The sequence below is a fragment of the Coturnix japonica genome, chromosome 2, assembly GCF_001577835.2.
Source record: "Coturnix japonica isolate 7356 chromosome 2, Coturnix japonica 2.1, whole genome shotgun sequence".
Classification (NCBI taxonomy): Eukaryota; Metazoa; Chordata; class Aves; order Galliformes; family Phasianidae; genus Coturnix; species Coturnix japonica.
The window spans coordinates 20,312,404-20,332,750 of record NC_029517.1 but is presented as its reverse complement, the minus strand read 5'-3'; the positions used below and the strand labels follow the sequence as shown (position 1 = coordinate 20,332,750).

Below are 20,347 nucleotides of genomic sequence, written 5' to 3'. Positions count from 1 at the left end.
AGTAAACTTTTTAATTTGTTGAAAGTTAAGAATGATATCCGTTCTGGTAAGAGAACACAAAATCTGAGATAAACCAACTGTCATTTTGAATTCAGAGATCATAGAAATGAATAAAAAATCTCTTTTATGGTTATTGTTACTTAATGTTACAGTCAGCGTTTTAGATTACATGATTTTTGTGTAGGCCATATATACCCTTGGGTGAAATCTTGAAGAAATTCCCCACTTGCTATCTACCTTCATATTTGGAGTAACTATATACAGCATATCAAAGTTAGCTAGATTTATATCAAAATGGCTAAAATTAGACTTCTGACTACTTAGTCAACCTATTTTGAAGTGAAGCAGTGAGAATCACTGAACTATTATATTCAAATTGAACAATCCAATGTCAGCACTGCATTCTGCATGTGCGCATACATATCACTCTGTATGTTACCTAGGTGCTCCCAGCGTAGGCTACTTCCACATCAAACAGTTAATTTCTATGCGTATCAGAAATCTGCTGAAGAAAAAAAAGATTATGAGTTATTACAAAAGGTTTTCTTGCCAGAAGGTCAAATTATACTCAGGGTCAGTGGGAAGAGGCAGGGTGAAACCTTAGGCATTTTCCAAGATTATTGCATCAAAATACCAGTTCTACACTACTCATTTTTTAGTCTGGTTCACATTTTCAGTTGTTCGAAACCCAAAAAAAAAAAAAAAAAAGGTCTCAGGTATTATGCTTGAGGCTGCAAAGGAATGAGGAGATTATATTGGCTATTCTGTATTGCAGAAATTGCAATGCTTGAAATGGAACAGGTGGGAGATAAAGAAGAGGACTGCAATGTGAAGGTGGAATGCTTTTTTTTCCTTTTCCCTGCTCTCCTCATCACTCCTCTCTTCCCTCTTTTTTTTTTTTCCTTTTTGTTTTTGTTTTTCTTTTTTATTTATTTATTTTTTGTGTGTGCTTCTTCCAGGATTCTCTTTCCCACCCATTTCCCTCCCTTTTCTGGACTTCTGTCTCTCTACACCAGGTCTGAGAGAGAACTTTGTGGAGTGGCACAGCCTGGAGATCTGCCCTGTTCATCATCCTCCTTTCTAGCAAGGTTGGCAGTGGGGGGAGATCCAGTACCAGGAGCGTTATGTGATGCAAACAAACAGCATACATTCATTGCCAGAGCTGAGCTAGCAGTTCCTTTCAGAAACAGTCAGAACCCACACACAGACTGGGAGACAGGAGTTTCAAGCTGCCCATGAACACTGTTTTGTGTGATGCAGAGGCTGGAACAGGAGCAGGAGCCCATGTGGTGCATCCATTCACCTGCCAGGACACTGAAGCAAGTCTGCATTTCACCTAGAGTGACTCTGCTTGGTTTCAGTCTTCTTGTGGTGGATTTTTGGGATCATACACACATTTTTATTGAGTGAATAAGTGTGATGACACCAGCAGTTATCTACATAAAGTATCTCTGAAAATAAAGCAGTTAATTTCCGACAGAGCATTACTTCTACACACAGCAAAGGGTTCACAAAACTCATGATGCTCACCAGTCTGGCTCTTTCCCACATACTTGAATGATTCTCTCTTCCCACTTGCTCCCTTTTCTGGTTATAGGAAGTAGTCTTCTCTCCTTTCTGGGTGCCTGTGGGCACACTGAAAATCCATGTTCCTAGTTCCTTTCTATATCCAAGTATTTGAGTTTTCCCTTTGTTCTTGGACTCTGCCTAGGAAAGGTAAATCTTACTTGCTGGATTTCTGTCAGGCAGATGTGGTCCAAGTTACTGGCTTCTCATGTTGTTGCCTCCAAAGTTTCCTATATAACCTTATCTTTCCCTTTGTCTCATTTCCTTCTTGTTTTCCACTAGGAGTTGCCTTTGATTTAGGAGGTGAACTCTGGGGCAAATTAAAAAATGTGTATATATGGATGCCTTATTCCCCAGTGAAGCCTTGGGAGGGCTGTACATGAGCCTCCCTGAACTATTCAGAAGGGCTGAGACTAATTCGAGCTCCTCCCTGGCAAGCTTGGCTGCTCTCCTGCCTGCAGCTGTCTTCCAACTCTGAAAGTCAAGGACAACCTGGAGAAAAACAAACAAAGGGAATGTTTTGTTGGCTTGTAGTTTAAAATAATTGCTTTGCTTAGACCTTGTAACAACCTCCATCATTAACTTTTGGGAGTGGGTTATTTCCTTAAATGCAAACACGTGCTCATATGCTCTCTGGGAAATTTGTGACTTAACCCAGTGAGATGGCATGACCTTCTGCCAGGATGAATAATTTTTGAGCAGAAATTCCAGTGGCACTTAGTAAGCTGTGCTGAGAGGTCACGTACATAGCATTACTCATGATGATAACAGCATCCTAAACCTTATCATTACGTTTTCACATTCATAAATATTTCAGCAAAAATCTGTGACATTTTGCACTTGATTTTTTCAAATACATAGAATCAAAGACTTCTAGCAACACACCAGTGGAGAAAAGGGCAGTGAAGCTGTCATTTTCCCTTTGTTATACGTGTTCCTTGATTTTGTCTTCGTGTATACCAAGAAATTTGCTTTTTTGGCTTGTGTGCTAATGGCACTTTGAGATGGGTTTGAACTGGGCTCCCTCAGACCCAAGGACTAGCATATAACCTTTAGAAATTGTTTAAAAGTGATATTCACAGCCACTTATCTTTCCTATCCCACAGAATAATTATTACCTGCTTACCTTAGAACAGGACCAATGAGACAGCCACCAAAAAAATTGTAGAAATGAGCTTTTCACTTTCTGCTGGTGAGAACAGAAAGCAAGAGCATGCAAGTATACAGGTGAGATAACGCTAGCCTACCTGAGGTCATCTAGTCACCTTTCTGTATCAGCTTTACTTTTGATGTGCCAACCAAGAAGTTTAAGCTTTTCTACTTTCTTCACCCAAGAAAGTTTCTTACTTAAAAAAAACAAAAACATACTAAACTAATGAACAGGAAAGATTTCTTCTCAGTTGTTGTCATCTTCCTTTTTGTGTCCTTTGCAGAAAATACTCATGAGTGTTAATGGGCTGTAAGTTTAATATTTGCATAGCTGCAGGTTGAACTCTACTCCGTGAAACAATACATAAAACACAGCGTAGCTCCACAGTTTGACAGGTATGGAAAAAACAAATGGAAGAGATTTTGGTTGAGCCAGGATAAGAATACAGCAAGGAGATGCAATAGAATATGATCACTGCCTTGCTGTTCTCCTTGTTACTTACCCATAACATTTACTGCATTTCTTAAAGTATTGTAGTGGTGGCTATTTGGAATCAAGAACAATATCTTGGTTTCTCAGTGTTTTCCTGGATGCTTTGCTCATTTGTATCATATGTCAGGGGGCCGCTGTGTAGATCAAGAATAACTTTACTCTGTATCCTAAAGTTAGTGGATGGGAATACCTATTCGAGTAGTTTAACTGCAGAAAAAAAAGAAACGGAAACAGCAACAAAAACCACAAACAAAACCAAAATTCTGGAATATAATGTGTCTGATGCAACCAATTATAACCAGTCAAGAGTGTTCAAGTTTCTTGGCTCATGCAATGGATTGCTTGTGATCAATTTGCAGACTGGTTTCACGAGTTGCTTGGTGAACAGTTTTGAGCAGTGAAGACCCACAATGAGATTTCAGGGAAGAGTCAGCAACCTCCCTTCCCCCAGCCTCAAATAACACCGAATGTGTAATTTTCTAGGAAATATTTGCCTTATTATCTTTACATTTTCGACTTAAAAAATAAATAAATCCACATTCGTTGTTTGGTAAGAGTTGAGATAGTGTCCACTTCTTGGGCCACAGATGAAACACATATTTTGTTATGTTAGGCTTTTTTGATCTTGCTAGATTTCAATATTTCATTGTTATAATGGAGAAATGAAAGCCATTCAGACACACTAAAGAAGCAGTGCAGGGACTAGAATCACAATTGCAGGTCCTGCAGACTCTGGGTCTCAGAACAGGTTTTGAATGATGCTTTAAGATTCAGTAAGAAGCACACTATTTTATAAAGTTTTCCATATCTACACCTATTATAGCTGCTTTAATCTCTGATTAAGAAACAGAGTCTACAGAGCATTCTACTCTGCCGATTGCAAAGTAGGCATACCATACGATGACAGAAAAGCATCAGCAGCATTTAGGTCAACTTCACACTATGACTTATTAAGCCTTTTAGAAAATAAAGCTCAAAGACCTTATTAATATCAACAAGGTGTGTTATAGCCACTCTTAATGGCAGGGATTAACCTTGTCATGGTTTGCTGCTTTTGTTACAGTGCTAACAGCAAGCTAGGCTTATCATTCTGTTCACTATACTGTATCTTTACTGAGTGCAACGAATAGCTGATTTGGTCTTATTCACAGCAGTGAAATGATATTTCAGGATTTCAACTTTCAGGATATTATGTATTTCTGCTGCAAAGCAGGGATCTAAGCCTTGAGATACTGTGGCTAATCAATTCTACTAATTTCTTGTTGAAGCAGTGAAATAAATTTCCTGACCTCGTATGTATTTTTCTGTGAATCAGCCAGGAGACTTGTGGGGATGTAAGAGAACTTCTGGTTAAAAAAACAAAACAAAGCCAAAACTGGAATACTGTGCTAACTGTGAATTTAGGGAGTGAGGTTGAATCTTAGTTGAGGAAGGCAACAGAGATTTATTTAAGTATCCCTGAAATCCGTCTAAGTGGGATTTGGTATCCCTGTTAGTGGCCTATGCTGTATTAAAGCCAGGAGGGCTTGAACAAGATTGAAGCAGACAGAGTGTTTTGGAAAAGGACTACCACACCAGAGGAAACAAAACCCCAGTGCTTATCTATAGCTTTCAACTGCAAAAGGAACGCTTCTGTTTATTCCAGGCATTAATCAGCTGCCAGTATGGAGTTGGCCATAAAAAGCTCAGCATAACATTTTGAAGCACAGAAAGTAAACTTAAACTGTAACTACCCAGAAAAGTGAGCATATTCCCTTATATCTAAGAGATTAATACAATTCCGTATACCATATCATTTTAGGCTTTTCACCTGCGAGCTTTCCCGCATGCTTGGGGAACCTTTTAAGTCTTGATTTCTGCTTCCATTTGGCTAAATGGCAAATTTCCATGGGATATGTGAAAATATTGAAAACCTCAGAGACTCAAATGATACTTTTCTTTTTAAAGTAGACCGAATAACTAGAGAGAAAAACCTGCCAGAGTAGAGAGTCTTAATGACTCTAATGCACATTATGTTGGAAACTAGGACAATTAATGATTTAACATAATGACAGAACACATAGAGAGGTTTCAAGGATGGCTAAATAGATTTACTTCAAAGTCAGGCAGAATCCACATCTGGGAAGAAGTAATGCCTTTGTCTCCAGCCTCCCTGAAGTCAGTATTTAAACAATTTTCTTTCCTACATAACAGCTGAGGAAAAAACTCAGGAGATTTACTGTGTTTGAACCAAATCTCAAGGTGATCTATTTCAATGCAGCTAGTACAAGCTGCTGTAAATACAGGGAGGAGATCAATGTGTCTTTTTCCTAAAGGAGGCAGGACAGGTAAAAAGGTATTTCTGCCACAGGAGCTGGTGTCTACTAGGAAGCCCTGAGGTGTGTGAGACCTCCAAACATGCACAGAGCTGCTACTCTCATCTCATGGGCTTACCAACTCCCCATTAGTCTATTAGGCCTAGAGGATGGCATTACTATGTCTGTGTTTTGAGTAACTTGACATTATGATTCTATTTATTTTTTTTGCCTGCTCTCCATTACAACTCGCAGAACTTCAGTGGAATAAAGGGGTGAGAACTGTATCTGATTTCCCCTCTGATATCCAGAGAATATAGGATGTCTCTGGCAGCTCTTTTGCTTTCAGATACAGCTGTACCTTTCTACACAAACCGTTTTCATCTATGCTGGGACTAGTGCCAGCAAGAATTGGCCTAAACACAAGAAAACTGCAAATGAACTGCCCCCTCAGCTCACTGGTGCACAAGCTAGAAGTATCTGTGGATCTGGTACTATATTCTCATTTTTGGACATACTTTGATGAGATTCATCCCACTTAGACACCAGAGACAGGAAGAAAACATACCTTTGAAATACAACACACTGTACATAAAGAGGGATCTGGAGAAATGACTTATATCCCTTGCAGAAACAAAAATATGCAAAATTAAGGTTAATGTAGACAGAGGACAAACCAACACAATTTCCCTTGTGTTTACATTTTGGCTTGGCTATAGTTTGGGGCCATGGTATTGAGACAGAACTCAGAGGGCATCAGGTGGCAGCATGGCTGACAGATCTGGTGCCAAGGACTGGGTTGTCCTGGCACTGCTGGAGTCCGAGGGCAATTACCAACAATAAGGCCGCAGTCTCATCCAGCCCCACTTCTCCTCCAGGGAAAAAGCTCAGGTTACAGGATCGTTTGCGTAAGAAGGCAGTTCAAGTCCCAGATCTGAACAGTCCCAGAAGATTTAGATTTCAAGTTTGAACCCTTTTCCTCACTGATGACAAATTAGGAACTAAACTAAAAGTGAGTAATCAGAGACGTCCCCCGTGGAACTGAGCTATTTTAATGTAGTCCAGAAGACTGTGAAAAAAATAAATAAGAAGAAAGAGTGCATGAGCTGTGTGATGAGTGTGTCAAGAAAAACTTTAGGAGAACTTTCCATTGTGTTTGGATGTAACAGACCCAAATGCAGGAGATGGATGGAGCAGCAGCACTAAGGAACCTTGAGTTGTTGCAAAACGTTTCGGTGCTTGCTTTGCCTTGGCTTTCCAATGGATTGCTCCCATGGGCTACTTTTCTGCAACATTTCTCTTGAATAGATTTCTACATATTTTTCTCTGGAGAATCTAGGGAAATATTTACTGGAAGTACCAGGAGAGATGTAACCCTACAGGGCATTATGGCATGAGATGAACTTTGTGTCATTAGTAGGGAAAGCAGAAGTGCTGCTGCAGAGCTTTCTCCTCGCTCCTTCTTCCAAGCAGACAGAGAGTGGTGTCTGCCAACCAGACATCAAAAACTGAGCACCAAACTTCATAAGTTGGGGGCAAAGTAAGGTGAAAAGAAGTCTGCTTGCTCTCCTTTATGAATTACACATAGGAAATATCTCACACTGCATGTCAGCACCTGGTCTAGCCTCCATGTAGGGCCTCTTTCGTTTTTCTGAAGCTGAAAGTTTTGTACTGCAGGAAAATTAAGAGACCTGTAGTCTTAGTTCCTATTTAGTTTAGCCTGCAGATGAAGCCATGTCTGGTTGCATTTTGCTAGCATGCTGAGCTCACTCGAAGCTGTGGTGGTGACACCATGGAGGTGTTGTGTGGCCTGTCTCACTCCATGGTGGTCAGTTCTGATATGACACACATTCCCATTTCATCCACGTTCCTGTATCTTTTTAATGAAGTTTGATGTTAGTTCATAGAGCTAGGCTATTTTGAGATAATCATTACTAATTCTTTTCCTGTTTAGGGCAAAATATTTGTCTTATTTAACATTCTGAGAGTCTCTTCATTTTAGCAGAGAAGTAGTAAGTCCTGATTGATTTCTTTTTCTACTGAGTAAATAACATTTATTCTGTATGTATACAGTAAGTCTTTTGCAAAATCCAACTTTGCACTTCCAGTTGTAGAAAACTGTCCCTACCACACCACAATGAGCGCATTATTAGCACTTGTCTGTGCAACATTTTCCCAATTAGTGCTTCTTACAAAAAAAAAACCAAAAACTTGAGGCACAGAGAGGGCAGGTGGCTTGCAAAGTCAGCCAGAACCAGGTGTGAACCTCAGATCTGATAGTCCCAGATGACAGGTGATTTGGCTGCAGAATTGTCCTTTTACAGACATTACAGCTGTGACTTGTGAAGAAGCCTGCACAGTCTACTTATTCCAATCCATATAATTTGAGCACCTAAATCCTTTAGTACCTCTGAAAATCCACTAGAAAATATTTTCTCATCCATTTTTTTTTTTTTGTAGAAAACACCGTTTTCTCTGTTCACTATCTAGGATTGTACCTGTTTGTAAGGGTGGATCTGTGGTTTAAGAATATCTTCACCTCTTTCTGACTTGGAAAAAGAAGAGATGTAAGAATCAACATTGGGCTGTTTCGTAGACTGTGTTCAACTGCCTTTTGCTGCCATCACAGTGTGTATTTATATTTAAGTCCTGTATTATATCTGAGAAGGAATACATTTTTGCATAAAGCAGACAGCAAGTCCAGAGTTTAAAAAATCAAATAAGCATAATCTATTTTGTATTTTCACTTTTTGAATGAGAGCTCTGATAAAACAAATTATTTTCTGAGTTGCAGTAGATGGACAAGAAGTTGCTGGGGAAGCATAGACAGCAGCCTGTATATGCATACTTTTTTGGGCAGCCAGCCAGCCTCCAAATTCTTCCCCTCCTGTATACACAACCTGAGCTATTTTAATGGAACTTCAACAAATGTCAGAGCCTTTCCTATTCTCTTTGCATTGCTAATGCATTTGTGCATTGCAAAACCTTGCATCTTCTTGAAAATATCAGCTGGTGAGGGGAGCGGGGAAATCCATATTCCTCTGTTTGGCAGAATCTCTTTGACGTCTCCTCTCCTCTCCTGTCATGCTTCTGTCTGTGTGAGGATAAATGCACTGCAACTGGAAAAGTGAGATAAATAGCATAAGGAGAAATCATTATAAACCCCACTGCCTGAGAGGTGCATTCTCGGAAATGCACCAGTCATAAAACCTGACCAGGCCTGAAAAATAAAAATCCCTCAAATAATAATATAAGATCCCCATGGACCATTTTCTTATGCCTCTTCCAAAAGCATGGAGCATTAAAAGATTGAAAATTCTTTTTCACTTCATTCCATGCAGCCTGAAAAGTCATATGACATATCCCACATGCATTCATAATAATAAATGTCGGAACAAATGATTTCTCCTTTCTGGGATTGTGCACAAAACAAAACTTGTCTCTTCAAAATGAACTACAAATAAAAGGAATTGAGGAGAGCTATAGTAGAAACCCAAGTATTCTTCCCACCTCTCTTCTGAAAGATAAGTTGGAAGAGTGCTGAAAACTCTTGTTTTCTTTTCTGTTCTTTGGGTTGATATATTGTCTATGGGTACATATATACGTGTATATATTTGCATGTATGGGTATGTAACTGAAGTGCATGTCATACAGTTTCTATGAGCAGCCAGCTTCCAAAGGCTTCCCTTCTTCACTGAGAATATTTCAAGCATGCAATGGATGTGAAACAATGTAAGAAACCTTTGGCCACCCAAGATGTCACGGGTATTGTTGCGCTGCATTCGTGGCCTTTCTGGGGCTGACACACAGTGTAATGAGGAACAGCTCTCCTCCCCTGGTGCTCATGTAGGCAAGTTGCACAACTTGTTTGCGAACTGTTCTTCCTCCCTCTTGGTAGCGTGACTGGCATAACAATTTTGTGACTGTAGTAACCTCCTCTGGGAAGCCTTGCTGGTGTGATGCTATACTCATTAGGCTCTGCAGGTTGATTCCATCAGACTTCACCATCTGCTTTGAAGGGCGATTTTCATTCATGAGACGGAAGTGTTTTTTTTTGTTTTTTTCTTTTTCTTTTTTTTTTTTTTTTCTAGAGATTGTTCACTGGATTCTTAAGGAAACCACATCCTACAAATGGGGATCACCCCAGTAGAAAAAGCCAATTAGCACAAGTTGCATTCTGGAGCATTCCTTTGCCAGCTGTGTTTAAAATAATGCCAAAATGATAGACTAGACACATCTATCATGAACAGCCCACATTGGCACTCAGCCCCCGACTTGCACTCTGCTGTCTGAAATTCCTGTGTGCAGGAGACATGCAAGGCAGACGGCAAGGCCTGCTCCTTGCCTGCCCTGAACACCTCATGAGAAGTCAAAGGCTGGTGATCCTTCTCCCCACACCTCCCCCTTCTTGCCTCCCACGGAGATGCCCCCTGGGACATGAAGAGCTCTCAGCCAGCTCCACACTCTTTCACCTGGTGGCAATTTTCACCTGGCTGCTTAAGCAATTTTTAACCACTGATGAAGTAAAGGCACTAAAACTGGTATAACAGATTGAGTTATTTCTTCTAAGAGAGGAAATATAAAACAAGTGAGTTTTTGTATTGTAACTGGTTATCTCTCTATCTTCTGGGTAGGGTTTAATTATATTTTCCCAAGTTTGCTCCAACTTCTTGCTACAGATTAACACTATTCAGATCACATGTTTGCAGATTTGCTACTTGTGACAAGACCAGTCTGGCTTTTTTGTTATTCTTCAGCTTTATCGCTCCTCCTGTATCGAGGCTGCTGTCATTAATAGCATTTTTACTGCCACAGTTAACTTCAGCTCAGAACTGAGAGTGCATTTTTTTCAACTTGACACAAAACCTAAGAAAACAAGGTCTCAGTACTGAGGAGATTACCTGGTAGACTGACCTTTCAGAGTCCTCCTACATTCTTTTGGAAATGGTTTCTGTTGAGAATTTATTATTTTCTCCCCACACTTAAATCTCTGAAGCTGTATTTTTTTATGTCCTCATGCTCCTCTTCCAGTGCTGGATGAATTTATTGGTACAACACATCTTGTGCTACTGTCCTAATTAGCACTTGCTGTGGTGTCATTAGCAATCAGTATAATACACTCAACAAAGCTTTTACCTACCCTGGCCAGTTTGATTTCTTGCATAAGGTAAGCTCTGCAAGACACAGTTCATCACAGTCAAATATTCAGCATATACTTTTTACATTGTTTTATGGATGGGATCATGAAACATGTCATGTATTTTTGGTTTTCTATTTTAGATTTTGCCAGCTTCAAAGATCACAGTAAGTGGTTAAAAATTTACCTCCACTGTGCTGGAAGATCCATTTTCTCCCCCCTCTCAGTTACTCATCTTTGCTGATCATACACTATTGGACTTCCTCAAGTTTCCTTTGAGAGACCTTTTCAAAAGAGACTTTTTCAAAACTGATTCACAAGTAAAGTAAGTTTGCTTTTTAACTACTTGCCAGGTTGAAAGTACTGTTGTTTGTTTGAGGGCTGCCAGAAGCTCCACTTAAACTGTTAGTGTAGTCGGTTGTACATTGATTTGCTCATTGATTTCTGCTTTGTCATCAGATCTCTTCTGGAGAGAATGGAAAAATAATTATTCTCTCTCACTCAGTAAGAAATATAAAATTGTTTTCTGGCATAGATGTTGTTAGTTGACATTTGACATGTTTCCCTTTACATAATATGATAAAGAATGTGACATAATGTCATGTTTATCCCTGATCATGTGTAAAATCCGAACAAGAAATACTTAAAAGGGTCACCCCTATAGATATCTTTTTCTCCTGCTCAGAAAGGATCAACTTACCCATCCAGCTGTGTTCATCCTGGCTTCACAAATGCTGTGGACTGGAGTTAAAAGAATGCCTCTGTCTAAATTAACAGTGAAATACTGTAAACAGCTCTGGGACAAGGACAGTGCCACCAAACTCTTGCTTTTCCTTTGTCCTCAGAATGTCCCATCTCAGAACCTCAGAGTGTCACAAGCTCTGTCTTTAAAGACCTTTTATTTATTTATTTATTTATTTATTTACATGGCTTATTGAATATATTTGCTGCATGAAAATCATTTTGAAATAGTCAGAGACAATCACTGAAGCAAAAATTTATTTCCAACCATCTTAAGGAAAAAAAATCTGCCAAGACAGAGTTAGGAGCTGACGTTATAGATCTAAATCTAGTAGGTACTTAATTAGCAAGTGCTATGCAACTCAATGTTTTGCAGTGCAGACAGGTTCTTTTGGAAGTTTCCATTGCCAGTTTGGGAATATCGACCCTTGAAATTCAATGTAAAATCGCCATCAAAATAGTGCAGAGATACACACAGTAGTAGAAAATTTCTGGTGAAAAGTGAAAACTGCAGAAGAAAGCAGAAGTTATAACAGAGATAAGGATCAAGACAGGGAAAAAAAAACAGAAAACATAGTCTTCTTGCTTGAGCTGAGCAGAGAATTCTGATTTGGAAGAAACTTCTTAGAGCATATTGATTTGCATAATGAATAAATGGTGTGTCACTGCATAATGACTGAGTGACGATGGAGAACTGACTCAGCGTAGGTAATAGCTGACCATGATGGTACATGCACACGAAGCATGAAAAGCAGGTGTCATAGTCCTGGTCTTCATCCCTACTATGCCTGTGCCCGCCTGGCAGCCCTTCCTCTGACACAGCTGATACAACCACTGTGTACGTTTGTCTGTTGCCGTAGTAAAACATTTCTGAGATTGCAAATACCATTTTAAATACATCTTTGACATGTTATTACATCTCTATTATATAGAGAAATGATAAAGAAAATGCAGAAATGACAGGATACAGAAAATGTGGTTGAAGAAAAACATTAGAAACAGTATAGCTTCTGATCTTTGTCTGGCTCCCACAACACCAAACTAGGGTTCCAGTGGCCTCATATAACATCAAAAATCTGCATTTGAACTTGGGATCTATTCAGAAGCTACTAAGAGAAATGAACATTTCAGAGACATGATCCATCTGCTCTATTTTATGCATTAATGCTAGGATGAGATGTGCTTTCTGCTAATAACTAGATAAAGTAGGATGAGACCCACCTATGCTGTCTCTGAGCCATGTTCCCCATCATCTTTGGTTTTGTGGGGGATTTATTTCCTTGTGTATGGCAGTGAAAAAGCATAAAGCACAGGTTCCAGAAATGTACGGTTCCAACTCCCATGGGGTTGAAATCAAATAAATACACTCTGATGTGCCACAGCTTTCTCCAAATGGAGGCTCCTTGGATATGCCTTCACCTGCAAAGCAACTTATTCACAAACCAGATGGTCTGCTCATGGCTAATGGAAAGTTAAAAATACACGATCATGGCATGCCACAGCATACAGTGCAACACAGCAGGAAACAACTTGCTGACTATGACACATTTATTGTCAGAAATGGGATTTGGTATGTACACTATTTATCTAAATTCTCATTAGAACTGATGAAGATCAAGTCAAGACAGCCTGCGCAGCCTAAAGAATGAGCCAGTTCATCCTAAAGCAGAGCCTGAAGTATGAAGAACTCACATCTTTAGTGATGTTCAAAACCATAAAAGTTGTCCCAAAGACAAAAAAGATGACCAGGCCTCAGCTCTTGAGCATGCTGTGATGTGTGAGAGCTGCTCCTCCTCAAGCAGGTGTCCTATGTAACCCCAGGCAATCTAGATTTCCAGCGGGTACCTGCACTCTGGGACTAATTTCTTCTGCAGTGTCTCATTAGCTGAGCTGGTCTTGAGATGCTTTTGATTGTCCTGACCAGATTTCTACTGTGAGCAGTGAGAGTTTGGACTCCATGTGGCACGTAGACATCCACCTGCAGATGTATGAATTTATTTGTCTTAATTTGTGAGCTGAATACCACCCTTGGTAAGTGTCTGGCACTCTGTAAAGAATAGCAGTGTTCTGTCCTTCAGCATCCATCTCATCTGACTCTGGGTTGGGGAGAACAGTGGGCGCAGTGAGCAGCCCCCTGACAGTGAACCTGACTTTCACCATTTGTTTTTTGTGTTGTACAGAACAAAGCTTATGGTCTCTCCAGAGGTTACTTTGTCTCTTTTGTGCAAGTAAAGCTCATGTTCCAATTCCACACATCCACGGCCACCCCTGCAGACTGATTTCTTTCATGGCACGCATTTTGAGCATGGGAATGCAAGGTACTATCAGTGAGTCATTAGCTGTAGGTGTTGTGAGGCAAATCTCAATGACTTTTTACTTGTAATTAGATATGTTCTGTGGCTTGAAGATAAACACTCAGATCTGATAGCATGCCAAGGCAATTTATCAGCTTTTATGCACCATAGGATTGCACCAAGAACATGACTGCTAAAACCAACCTCCCTTATGGGAACAATGTGAAAGAGTGCTTGGTGTAAATGAGAATGATATTGGTAGGCTGCAGATTTAAGCTCATCTAAAAAAGGATGAACTTATTCTATCTGACACATCCAGCTGTGCAAACAGATGTACAGAGAGACCTGTAGTTAACTTCACTAATACATGAGGATTAGAACAGATCCTGTGCTACATATAAATGACACCTCTGCTTATAAGGTACTTGAGTACCACAGAAGAAAGGAAGGAAGCACAGGGAAATGTAAGTTATTACTCTAGGGGTCAAGAAATAGGTTTGAAACCTCTGTTCATATCAGAACTTAATTCTTCCACTTGCCAATGTCTTTTGCCTTTCTGAGGTAGAATTTATACGATAAGAATATTTGCATTGCTAGGAAAGGCAACAAGGGCCATGCTGGCACTACTTTTGTTATGTAGCACTGAGTTTCTATCAGTCCAGTGACACTGACCTTCTTGAGTGACAGGTTGCTCTGTCTGGATCCTCAGTAAAAGAAAAGGGAACTGAAGCTGTTATCCTTTCTTTTGAAACTGAGGGCATGCTGTGAACTGCAGTCAGAATGGAGATGAGGATGTCCAGTGCTCACTGATGCTTTAGAAAGCACTGGAATAGTATTTTTGTGAAGCAGTTATTGAAACTCATTACATTTTAAGTCCATTGGATGACTGTAGTTCAGGTCTGTGTTTGTGCTTGCCACCTGCAAGCATGCATGGCTCCAAAAAACAAAAGAAAGGATCAAAACCAATTTAAGTTGCCATATGCAAGATCACATGTTATCAATATTAAAAAAAAAAATAAATTATGGAAGCTTTCTAAGGTTTCATATGATGAGCACAGAGCATGCTGCATCCACTAGACTCCCTTTCCACAGAGCCAAACCACCACTGGCATCTCATTAATTCACCCAGCTGTGACTACTCTGTATCAGCATGTGTAGCTAACCTTTGTATTCACAAAATTCACTTTGTGAAAACATCTGCTGCTGCTCAGCATCAGACTCTTTCTTGCTGCTTTTTTTCCCCTCTTTAAATACTGTTTTTATGTTATGCCCCCCCATCCTCCCCACCCCCCTCCCCCATTCAGTCTGAGATGTGGGAGATCATTTCCCTTTGGAGTGCATCCCAGTGCTGAACTGTGGAAACAGCAGGGGATGCTGTAAATCTGGACAGGGAGAGGTCTTCATCCTCAGTTACTGAATGCTTTGTAGTCATTGCAGGCAATGCTTCTTCTAACCTCTGTGACCTTTCATGGCCTCAGACACAAACCTTTCAGTCTAAGGTGGAAACCAGCATCATGATAACACACTTCCAAATCTGCTGTTCCTCAGTCACCTTTTCAGACAGACATCAAAGAGTACTTAGGGCTTTTCAGGCATCTCCTCATGACCTATTTGGACTACTTTACCTCTACAAAAGCAGAAATAAAAAAAGAAAACCAAAAATGTATCTGAATACAGGGTCCAAATAGTAAGGATTCATTCTTAAACATTTAACATTAGAACAGCTTGAGCCCTAATTAAAAATAGTCTGTTGCACTGTTGATGTAATTTCTGCTTTAATGTTTAATAAAGGATAACAGGTCTGATTAAATTGTTCAGGTTTCCCTAAAGTAGGTGAAAGCTGGTAATTTTTGCTAATTTCTTTTGCACTTTTAACATAAGGAATATATCTGAAATGAGAAGGGAAAATTGTGTTTGTCAAATGTCCTTTTCAGTGCACTTTTTTTTTCCTTTTGGAGAAAAAAAAAGAAAGTGATTGTTCTTTCTCAATGATGTTTTCTTCTTCTTCTTCTTTTTTTTTTTTTTAAGTCAAAACAAAAATAGTCATTTAATTCAATTTCCTTTTTGTGCAACTCCCCTGAATCTTGGAACAAAGATTTAATATCCCTGAAGTAGCTTCTCCATGCTTAAAGGTTCACATTATCTTAGTTGAGATTTTTTGTACTTTGAAGCAAACCAGTGATCTTTGAAGGGCAGTGATTTTTGTGGAAGAGTTTCAAAGGTGCATTCCTGAACTTTCTGGGGAAGAACAGAGAATTAATTGAATAGAGATTCCTGCTGTAGTATGGAGAGAGAACTCCTGTTCATAAAGTGTACGTATATACATTCTCTGTAGGCTGCTCCAAAATTAGTGCCTTGTATTTATTTCTGTGGGAACTATCGCAAATACAAAGAGCACAGTAACACCACATGAAAGAGCAAATTCTCAGCTACAAAGCACTATTTTTCAACATACTCACCACCATTAGCTATGTGTTTTCACCAGTGATGAACAAGAGCCTGCATTCTGTGCTTGTAAAAATCTGCACCAGTGGAGGTGACTCACTGTTTCACAGCTGCATATTTGGGAAAACATTGCCCATGCAGTGTATCTTTCATTGGCCTGAACAAGTGGAAATCAGAAGGTATCAAATTTGGCCAAATTGTGAGTGTGGTAGGACAGTCCAGCCAAGACTGTCCATGTGTTCCGTGGTCTTTATGGGGTCTGGCATTATTGTGTTTCAAGAGAACGATTGTCTTCTCTGGCCTGACTCAGAAGTTCAAGCCTTCACCTCAGTCAGCATTATGATGTAGCTGAGCTGATGGTTTTTCTGAAGTCCAGGAAGATCAGAAAGTTTACTGCTTTCCTATTCCAAAAGACAGTGCACATCATTTTACTCACTGAAGACTCTGCCTCAGACTTTTTCTTTGATGGGGAATTCACATGTTGCCACTCCATGGACTGCTGTTTTGACTTTGGCTTGTAGTGTTGACACCACTTCTCATCACCAGTAATGACCTAATCCAGGAAATCATCACCTTCAGCCCCATATGGGTTCAATAGGTCCTGACAAACTTGCATACAGTGTTCTTTCTGCTCCTGTGTGAGTGTTTGTGGGACTCACCTAGCACAAACTTTGCAGTATTCAGATTTACGTACATTTGTTCCATAGGACTGGCTTTTTCAGGCTGGGTTAATGAATCCAGATCTGAGCATAATTTTAATGCAAGGAAGTGGAAGTGTGCTTATTACCTGCTTTCATTCATTCTCAGAATTGCTTTTTATGCTGTCATCATAGTCATCAAAGTCATCAGCCTTTCTACACTGATTTTCATTTTTGTTTAAATAATTCTTAGATAATTTCATATGTAACTAAATTTGTAGTTTTTCTACTGTTTTGTTCCTTTTATTTTTCTGATTTCTCAAAGCAGAGAGATTTTCTTTTCACTTTGTTGTTTTCCCCTCCCACCAAGTGAAGTGTTTTTTGCAGCCTTACAAAAAGTATCACTCTGGGGTTGCCTGCATTATAAGATTTGATGTGTCTCATCAGAAGGCTAAAAATGTCAGTTGTAACATTTTGGTACCAAGACAATCTCTGTGGTGTCCCAGAAATTGTGCTGATGATTGTCGTGGTTGATTTATGTCATCCAACACAGTGTCAAGTACATCATATTTGTTTAATATTATGACAAGATTATCCTCTATAACGTATTGAATTCTCATCCAAGTATGTCACACCAGACATACCTCTGCATTAGAAGAATAATTGATGTTTTTGCAAGAAAATGGCAAAGGTCAGTACTAATAAGCATCAGGTTTTACAAAATAATAATTTCTAATCAGCATATGGCCTGTATCTTTCCATCTACTTATGTAACTGGATATGCAGTTATCTAATGGTGACCTTGATGTTTGAGTTAAATAACTGATGATGATGGATAGAAATTGTGCCAATTTGTGCTTGTTTTTCTTGGATGAAAGTGCCATCAAAAGCTATTATAAGGCAGTGATATATGGTGTTCATTTCCCTCTGTATGATGAGCTCATCATGCAGTGGGATAGACTATACCCTTGCTTCCAGTTACAGATTGAAATAATCTTTGTTGGCATTTGTTGCTTCTTCAGTAGCAAGCTGTATGTCTATGCAGAAAACTGAATCTGCTTGCATATAAAATATTACCAGATACAGAATGACACATTAGAAGTGGTTTCACATGAAGCATGGTTAAAGGATCAGTATTCCATTTATTTCTCAGGATTGCAGCAGTCCTGTCTTCTACGAGGTACTGAGAATTATTAATGAAAAAGTTCTGATATTTCTGACAACAGCAATACGATTTCTTTTCAGCTGTCTGCCTCAAACTGCTAGATAACAAACCTTATTATGTGGCAGATTGTTTGAATTTCACAGCAATTCTCAATTTAGCTAGTATTATATATGAGGCTCTTCAAGGATTTCTATTGACAACTTCTATACATTCATGAACAGTGGAAAACTGATTTTCTTTCTTCTAGTGGGTATGTGTACCTCTGCCTATACTCCAGTTTGCAGATTTTAGTTGGTATTACGAACCAAACCTAGTTCAACAGATGCTTAGGTTGTGCCACATAGTGGTGCAACAGATGCTGCCTAACATTTTAGGTTCTCTTTGTTTTGTAGTAAATGTTAATATTGTCTTTGTTTTCAGTTGAGTTCCAGAGACTTTTACTGAATGACTTCTAACTATTGTCTTTGATCAGAAATGTTAGCAACCAAACAGTTAAAGGACCTGTAAATCTTAATGTGTGAGAGATGGAGACACAGTTTGTCCCATTTGAACAGAGAAGAGATCAGATTAGGAGTGAGCTATATCTGAAATGCAGCCATGAATGTAGAAAGGAACCAAGCCAAAAGCAATGTCAAAAACATCATGTAAGTGGTGACTTTTTTCCATTTTTTCTTCTTTATTAAAGAGGAAAGAGATTCTCTAGAAGAAAATATATATATTTATTTCGGGAGTGGAGCATGAAACATTTTCCTGTTCCAGTCTTTTCTCACTGCAACCGACAGGCACTTTTCTATTAAGACCCATGTGGGGTCTTATTCAGCACAACTAGGCAAAAGATCTGGTTTTTATAAACTCCTTTGTTTTGTATTGGAACAGGACAAAACCTACTAGTAGCCTTTTGGTCTTTTGGGACTCAGTAGCTTTCTGATTGCTACTTTACTCTTATCTTACAGACTCCCATGTTTTCAGAGCCAAATCTTGAGAGCTTGAGAGCTCTTGAGAACCCAAGCTCAGCTGTTAGCTGCTGAAATCATACACATTTAAACTTCTGGGGTATTCTTGTAGAGCATGCATGTCTATAGGTCTCATACACAATGGTAAGTGTACAGAAATCTCCTTGGCAGGGAAAAGTGAATTAGATATCTAAATGTTTCTCAAATACAGGTATTCTGAAGAAAAGCAACAGTAAAATCTTGCTGAGGAATGATGCTGCCTTCCACAGAACAGGAAGTGATGGCTTTTATACTTGTATGGCTCTTAAGAATAATAATTTAGCTCTGGATGTGTTCAGTCTGAGAGAAGTTAATGTGCAAAGAAAATACTTGTATGACATTCAAAATCTGCTGGAAACCTTGTTAGAAATAAAAAATTGGAGCCCCCTTCTAAGCACAGTAGGGCTGTAAGATTCCTAGCTGTTAAATCATGGAAAAGAAGAAGAAATGAGAGACTCTTTGGAGGATAAACCTGTTTAAGAAGGATTAAAATATATAAACTGATTCATTCAGTTGGGCATATCTACCAGCTCTGCATGTGCTCATTCTATGTCTGTTAACTATTTCTAGCTGCTAGAGATTTATGTGCTGTGCACAGGCAGTGATAATGGCAATCCTGCTTTTTGTATGATGTATTCTCTGCTCTCAGGGCCTATGTCTCTATTGAACTTGTGACTCTATAGGCAGTACCTGGGATGCACCTGGCTGGTCCTGCAAATAATTTGAAATGTAGCACAATTCCAAAAACTTCATACTACTCTGCTCTCATTGCCCTTTTATTTAGCCTATGTGTTGATGCCCATAGATACTGTTTGGTCACTGACAGGTGGGAGCCCCTCACAGATGCTATGAAGTAATGCTCTTTGCTTGTTAAAGAGCAGGTCTCAAAAAAGCAGTTGATCCATTATGCAAGTTAATGTGTACTCGGTGAATCTTTAGCTGGTTTGTCTTGGATCACAAACACTGTTGAAGACAGTTGAGACAGTTTGTTAATTTGCCTCTGATGCTAAGCAGCTGTCATTTAAATTTACAAAAAGTACCTGAAATCCAGTTCATATCCTATATAAAAACAAGCTATGAAGGTTTCATATAGATGGGCAACAAGAACTCTGGAGAATATACCCTAAATTGTGGGCCAAGCAAACAGCATTGTAAGCAGATGTATGGCTGTGGTCTAGAATTTCCTTGTCCAGCAACGTAGATACTACTTCGTGAGACCATCATGGAGACCATTCCGATGTCACAATTCCATTAGCTAAAAGCAAAGGCACTTAATTTTTTTTCCTTAAATTGGGAAAATAAAAAAAACCTTTGGTCATCCAGAGAGCTTTCTCATTTCTCATGAAAATAGATTTGAGAAAATGCTGAGATGAGCTCTCCCTGGGATTTATTGAGTGAATAGCTGGGGAAGAGAAAAAGATTTAGGAAGTGTT

At 39.3% G+C, this 20,347-nt stretch overlaps 1 long non-coding RNA gene across 1 annotated transcript in view; it reads left to right on the top strand.

Moving 5' to 3' along the window:
* LOC107309067 overlaps positions 1 to 20,347 on the top strand; it is a 112,772-nt gene that overhangs the window by 11,535 nt on the left and 80,890 nt on the right. The gene's annotated exons all lie outside the window — the stretch shown is intronic.